This window comes from Aethina tumida, chromosome 8 (genome assembly GCF_024364675.1).
Source record: "Aethina tumida isolate Nest 87 chromosome 8, icAetTumi1.1, whole genome shotgun sequence".
NCBI lineage: Eukaryota > Metazoa > Arthropoda > Insecta > Coleoptera > Nitidulidae > Aethina > Aethina tumida.
This window is the reverse complement of record NC_065442.1, coordinates 6,561,565-6,569,537: the sequence shown is the minus strand read 5'-3', so window position 1 is coordinate 6,569,537 and position 7,973 is coordinate 6,561,565. Positions and strand designations below refer to the sequence as shown.

Sequence of the window (7,973 nt, the reverse complement as noted above, 5' to 3'; positions counted from 1 at the left end):
TGGAACAAAGGATGCGTAACCTATTCACATATCGGTACAACCAGAAATAAGGCTGATCAAAAATGGTAGTGATCGCCAGGAGGGACGCCAATACAGGGAATTGGTAGGAGTACTTATGTATGCGACGATTGGTACTAGACCAGATATAGCCCATGTAACCACTGTTTTAGCACAGTTTAATGATTGTCATACAAATATTCATTTGGGTGCCGCAAGGGGAGTTTAACGTTAACTTCAAAGAACCAAGGATTGTGAACTCCGGTACTTTACGTGCGATAAAGGTATAATTGGATATGTAGATGCAGATTGGGGACGGTGTTTAATTGACAGGATGTCATATACCGGATATGTTTTTACCCTCTCTAATGCGGCAGTTAGCTGGAAATCTCAGAAAGAAAGGTCCATAGTCATAGCCTTATCCTCAACTGAGGCTGAATATGTCAGCATATCAAATTTTATAAAAGAAATTGGTTTAAACGAATTACAAGAAATTATAATTAACAATAATAATTTTGGTGCGAAAGTATTGGCTGAAAATCCCGTGTTTCACCAAAGAACAAAGCACATAGACATCAGGTACCACACTATTAGAAATATCATTTCAAAAGAAGATATTAAACGTGCTAATCAAGGCACTTCCCGGGCCTAAGCATTATAATTGCTTATTTAAAATTGGAATAGGAAAGAGTTTGTAGGCACTGGACAATTTTTGGTTCGTTGTTGATTTGGCTGGGAAGCTCGGTTACTAGACCAACAAACTAATGTCTATCAAGAGGTACCTAGAAAACTAGACCTTAAGAATAAAACCTCGTAACTAGGTGGCGAGTTACAGAGAATGAATGTTGATACTTATTTAACTCTATACTTTGGAAGCTGTAGATGCTGTAGATACTGTCGACAAAAGTGTGAAAACTGAAAATTAAAAGTTGCCTTTCCTAACAAATAATATATTTAATGTATTTTTGAAGAAAATATTTTTTGTTAGCAGCAGTATAACTTAATATTTATGATTTTAGCGTTAAAAATCTACTTTTTTCTCATCTAGCTTATAAAATATCGTATATAGATTACAAAAAAATATTAATTTCTATTATCATAGGGATAAAATTGATTATGTCAATATAAAACAAAAACATTTATGCATACTATCAGGCCGGGTGATTGCTGAATTTTTTTTTCTGCTGAAGTTTGTACGCCATGTAGACGTCTGCCGTGATAAATATAAGTTTTTAATACTATTAGGAATAAAATATGTCAATGGCAGACATGGTCATTTTCATTCAAAATTTTTATTTTTTGGAATTTTCAAAATTGTCTGCCACTATGTTAAACACGTGATGGTCGTCTGCCATTGGTATTTTCTGATAGTAATAATATCATATTTTTAAATTTCCAAGTGGCAGACGTGGTCAAATGGATTTGAAATAAGCGAAAAAAGGATACCTGTGTCACATGCGCACTACTTGCGTCCGCCACTTTGGGCTTAGTGAGTGCCCATCTCATGTAGGGTAGGTATAGAGGCCTCAATGCACAAAAACTCAGGTCTGGTCAAATACATACAGTTATCCGCCCACGGGCTCTTAGACTATGTATTTTTGAACGAAAAACTTGCGTAACCTTTTTGATAGAAGAAAATCTTATGGGTTCGCGTCACCGACATCCTCACCACTGGCGCACGCGCAGTGTACTATGACACTTTTTGGATGGGTGACATATCGTGCATTCGCGTCACCGACATGCTTATAGCAGTATGTGTCTGTAGCCATACAGCTGACAGTGCTGTGCATCTTTTGTGGAATTGAATGAATTTATTTAAATATGTCCAATGATCGAAAACTACTACAAAACATACTAACAACGTTTCCACATCACACAACACAGGACAACGGAAACAAAGATTAGTGATATTAAAAATAGAACAATTGGGAAACGTAAAGTCGTTTATCTTCAACAATTTAAAGGGAATTAAATCGCTGCCTTAGCGCAAGTAATGAGTCCTTCAAAAAGACTTCAGGTGTTGCCAATGTAACATTCTAGTAAACAAATTACCTCAATATCCCATTACAAATGTTAGAAAATATTCTTAAAAAATTATATGTATACCAAGCAATAATTCAGACTATTAATAAAGATTCAATAAAAATAGCACATCAACAAGACCTCTAAAATAAGTAGACAATGACTCTTTAGGAGCGGATAGAAAAATATAGATTAATTGTTATCAATAAATACACTAGATTTCCAATCTCAGAAATCTTATTGCAACCAAACATATACTACAAACTTTATCAAGAATATAGCTTTTGTGATAAAATCAATCGTCTAACAGTAAAAATTTATCAGTCGCTCAATTGTGTCCGATCATCAAACTAGACCTTAAAAATAAAATCTCGTAACTAGGAGGTGACTTACAGAGAATGAATGTTTGATACTTATTAGTTGATTGTTGAGCATTTTGTAGTCAGATAAATTACTACTAATACTTGTTTTTTATACCGTCGACAAAAGTGATATTACATATTCAACGAGATCAATAGGATCTACCTAAAAAATATGTCTAGAATAAATTTAAAATATCAATGAATATTAAAGCGACGGAACACAGTTCAGGAAGATCAAATAATCAATTTCAAACCTGTAGAAACTACAATACATTTTGTAATAAAAGTCAATTTAACATACTCCAATGTTTATGGAGCAGCAGGTTATAAACCTTAAATTGACACTATTGTAAATTATGATTTTATACTTATTCAAAATATACAAAACTTACATATACTCACATAATGAAATTATAAGGATCCTATAGTTGTTCCAAGTTTTTGGTCGACGTTTGTTGGAATTATTTCCTGACGTTTCGCTAGCACCAGTGGGTAGCATCTTCAAAGGCCTGATTTGGTTCGTGTTACTTTGACATCCGATTCACAACTAAATAACAATTTGACTACTGATGATCTAGAAATTTTGTTCTGTTCGTTGACCGTTCTTCTCTGCTTAGCGATTTTTATATTTTTGAGCACTGGTGTCCACATTTTATCAAGCTTCAATGCTTCTTCTTTTGTGTCGAAGTTGTCTCCGTGTTTATGGGTTTCAATTGCTTCCCTAATCATTCTGTTGTGATATCCAGTTGTTGATGCAAGAAATTTTATCTTATGATTTTCATCTAACAGTGCATGTTCAGCTACAACAGACTTGTCTGATTGTCCTAGTTTACTATTTCGTTTGTGTTCCTTAATCCTAGTCCCTATTGAACGTTTTCTGCAAGAGCATGGTATGCGGTATATCCCAGTTTGATAATCTCTCCTATCTTTGGCAGTCCTATCTGAGTCTGTGTTGAATCTTCCTTGTTGATATAAAAATAGTATGAATGTTATGCTTTAATAAGATTTTTCAGTACACTCATCATCAAACGTATATAAATTTTTCAGGTATGTTATGATACAAAAATTCTTCAATTAACTAGAATTAAAATCACAGATGGAAACAATTGAAAAAATCAGTGGATGTCCTACCACAAGTCATAATACTTAAAACAGAATTAAATAACAGTTTTATAATATATTGAAAAACCAAATTATCATAATAAGAGTAAAAACTCATATATATGTTCCACACTTGGTTATCGTCAGAGAGGTTTTGGACCTCTTTGTTAAAATTTGCTCAGTAACTTTGTCTCTTTTGGTCATTGTTATAAAAAAATCCCTTTACAGTTTGAAACAAGTTGGGCGCCAATGAAACATTAGATTTGATAAAAATTACGACAAATTGGTATACAGCCAATTCAGTCGGATCAACGTGTTCATATCATTCGAAGGGAGGATAAAATATTACTTCTTTCAATTTATGTAGATGATATCTTAATTGTTTCGCAAGATCTGGAATGGATTAAAGAATTTAAGCAAGAATTGGCGAAAGATTTTGAAGATTGAAGATCTTGGAAACGCTAAAATATTGCCTTGGAATAGAAATTCAACAATGCCTTATGTATTTGTAACTTAAAAAATTTGGAATGGAGGATGCGCAACCTATTCACATACCGGTACAACCAGAAATAAGGCTGATCAAAAATGGTAGTGATAGCCAGAAGGGACGCCAATACAGGGAATTGGTAGGAGGACTTATGTATGCGACGATTGGTACTAGACCAGATATAGCCCATGTAACCACTGTTTTAACACAGTTTAATGATTGCCATACAACTATTCATTTGGGTGCCGCAAGGCGAGTTTTACGTTAACTTCAAGGAACCAAGGATTATGGACTCCGGTACTCTACGTGCGATAAAGGTATAATTGGATATGTAGATACAGATTGGGGACGGTGTTTAATTGACAGGATGTCATATACCGGATATGTTTTTACCCTCTCTCTAATGCGGCAGTTAGCTGGAAATCTCAGAAACAGAGGCTGAATATGTCAGCATATCAAATTTTATAAAAGAAATTGGTTTAAACGAATTACAAGAAATTATAATTAACAATGATAATTTTGGTGCGATATTATTGTATGAAAATCCCGTGTTTCATCAAAGAACAAAGCACATAGACATCAGGTACCACACTATTAGAAATATCGTTTCAAAAGGAGATATTAAACGTGCTAGCCAAGGCACTTCCCGGGCCTAAGCATTATAATTGCTTATTTAAAATTGGAATAGGAACGAGTTTGTAAGGCACTCATTGAGAGAGCGTGTGAAGAGTCTGAAGAGGCATCATGTGCAATAGAGGCAGGAAGTCTCCCACCATGGTATAGACTTCTACTGTCTCTGTCATGCATGATATCTCTCTCTAAATTCAGACGGGTGAAACGCACTTCTTACTGTATAAGTATGTTCATACTATAAATGTCTTCACGATACAAAAATTAAGATATGTACAGTCTAAAAAATACAGATTAGTCCGAAATTGAAATTGAAAATGCTGAAATTTCTTTTAGTCTTTTTCATAATAAATAAATAAAGAAATAAGTAGAACTATAACTGCAAATGAATTTAATACCTATTTTATTAATATAGGAAAGAGCTCGGCAACGGAAACGTACGTACAAAAATCAGAAATGTTCTTAACAAAAGCAAATTTTGACAGTAAAGGAAATATGTTTTTGTTCGAAACTACTCCTGAAGAAATGGGTTAAATTGGAAAGTACTCAAGGCAGTTGAAAGCGAAATCATTTTGTGATGTAATAAATGATATAGATAATATACCAATTTACAAAGGAAAAACTCTCCAAAGTCCAGTCCTGAGACCATAGAGATTTTAGGATTTACTCTGGACAGTGCCATGTTATGAATTCAGCATATAAATAATGTAGCAAATAGTAGTTGTCAAATTCTATCTATTGCATACGAAGAATAAGAGAGAAATAATGGATGAAAATACAGCAAGGGTGAGGTACTTTTCATTATTATGTGGGGGTGCTTCACCACATGTAAATAAAATTATAAAACAAATTTTGAAAAATAGTTCGGACCATCATAGAGCTTGGCCACCCCTGTACTCTACAGTAGGAAAAGCGTTTGACCTGTCTGATTTTAGAGAAAGACATCATGCATGACAGAGACAGTAGAAGTCTGCGCTATAGTGGGAGAGTTACTGTCTGTTGTGCATGATGCCTCTTTCTGGATTCAGATGGGCAAAACTTTTCGTACTGTATATAAATTTATTCTATTAAATTACACAAGAAGCAAATTAAATCAATGTATACTGACCTTAAATATTTTGCTTCAGATTTCAGATGTATTAGAACATTGATAAACACAGCTGCATAAATGTAATGGTGAACATCATTTTAGTTTTTCAGATATAGACTCTAAAACATAAAACAAAAGATCAAAACAGGCACAATCTATATGTAAACTGTAAAAACAAAAAATTATCGATTATCTATTGCCTTCTAATTAAGAATACATGAATGATGTGAAAGTAAATTACGAAGAAAAAGTCATAATAGTACACGTTACCTTTTAACACAATATTAACATAAAGTAGCAAAAATGAAGATAATGAGAATTATTGTTTGAAAATTAAATTTCAATATTATATTGTATAACTCATTGGTAGTGTTCTAACAACGGATCACAGTAGTGGTCAAAATCATTCTGCATTCAGGATAATTTGGCACAATTTAGAGCTTTCAGCTGCCCAGATGTAATGGTGGACATGAGATTAGTTTTTCAAGTATTGATATCTAAAACATAAGACACAATCTATTTTAGAAGACTGTAAAAACAGAAAAACATCCTGTACTCAGCAATGCTTTCTTATAAGTTCCAAGTGATTATGAGTAAATAAACAATGAAAATAAAGTACTGCTCACAATGATTAATTAAATCACACAAGTAACAAATTAAGTGAATGCATGCTGACCTTAAAAATGTTGGTTTCAGTTTTATTTAAGTATTGAAACATTTCTGCATAAATATAATGGTGAATATCAATTTAGTTTTTCAGTCATTGATGTCTAAAACATAAGAGAATAAATAAAAACTGGTACAAATCTACTTGAAGACTGAAAAAACAAAAATGTATCTAAAGCATTCCATTTTTAACATTATCTATTTTATTTTGGCATATATTAAACAGGACTGTGTAAATTAAGTGTAAATTAAAGAATAAACAATGAAACTAGAAAAGAATGACTATGATTGTTCTACTTTCAGGGTTGCATATTGGAACATATTCGAACATCTATTGCTTACTGATTAAAAACACATGAATGGAAGAAAATTACAAAGGAAAAATCAAGTAAACACAGATAAAATTAATGGAAATTTAAGGACTTTTGTAACCATTGTTTGAATATCTATATTTGTTTGAGTTTGTTGACGCAACAACTACAAACCCAAGCAAATACAGATATTTAATGGGAATTATTGCTTGAAAATTCAATATTATATTGTATAACTTATCTGCAGTAATCTACAGAATCTACATTTAAGTTACTCAAGTGACATAGTAAATACGCATACCTTTCAGATTTAATTGTAGATGGAGCGGACTGCTTCACACATAACCTAAATGTATGTCAATTTAGTTTTCAACACCACCTAAAACATAAAGTTAACTGGAACAAATATGTTAGCAGAAACAACAGTAATATAATTAAATCCATTATATTTCTAATATTTTACATAGTATATTTTAATGGTTATTTTAACCTTGCAAAACATTTTACAATTACTAACTTGTTAAAATTCATGTAGTACCAACCCAATGTTATAAATAAGAAACATAACTAGGCACGATTTCGGGATGCGGTCATGTTGCCATATTCAACGCAGTGTTGCCAATTCTATTAGATTACAGATGTCGGGATTGTGTTACGACAATTTACTCCGTAATAAATACTACACTGATTTTATAAATCGTTTACTAGTATTAATTAATACGAACAAAAACTAAAATATACTTTATGTCACTGGGAAGATGGCGCGCGAATTGCTAAGTGGTTAAATTCGTTGGACATTGTTACCAACCTTATTTATTCTTTTGCGTTGTCAACTTCAGAAAATTAAATTAACTAAAACTCTACATTACTCCCCCTCTAGTGGCGGAGCCATGAAATGAAATAAAACATTTAAATATTTAAATACACCAAAATATGAAATGTTGAAATATTTCTTCATAATCTAAATTTCACTTTTCTCGTAGATTTATGTGGATCATTGGTGTTTATTTGGTTTGCAGCATAGTTATGTTCCGTGGATATGATGTCCTCTTTAAGTAAATAGGCGGGTTTTAGTCGATCTTTTGAGATATTACACTTCTTCGATTTAATATCCACTGTATAGTATTTCTCTTGTCTTTTTAATACTTGGAATGGTCCATCAAAAGGTTGTTCTAATGGCTTCCGAACAGTATCTCTTCTAACAAAGACGTGTGCACAATTTTCTAAATCTTGTGGAACAAAAATTTTGACTTAACATACTCATTTTTTCTTTAAGCTTTGTGGCAAAGGTTTCAGGATCTGCTGTG

The 7,973-nt window shown here is 32.6% G+C and overlaps 1 long non-coding RNA gene across 2 annotated transcripts; it reads right to left on the bottom strand.

Moving 5' to 3' along the window:
- Positions 1-3,382: 3,382 nt before the first annotated feature.
- On the bottom strand, positions 3,383-7,027 carry LOC126266379 (uncharacterized). Of its 2 annotated transcripts, none has more exons than XR_007548786.1 (3): positions 6,968-7,027; positions 5,708-5,808; positions 3,383-3,459 (listed from the first exon to the last, which is right to left on the bottom strand). It is a non-coding gene; the product is annotated as an uncharacterized LOC126266379 (long non-coding RNA). The 2 variants fall into 2 exon arrangements; XR_007548785.1 differs by lacking the exon at positions 3,383-3,459 and adding an exon at positions 3,544-3,875.
- Between the last annotated feature and the right edge of the window lie 946 nt (positions 7,028-7,973).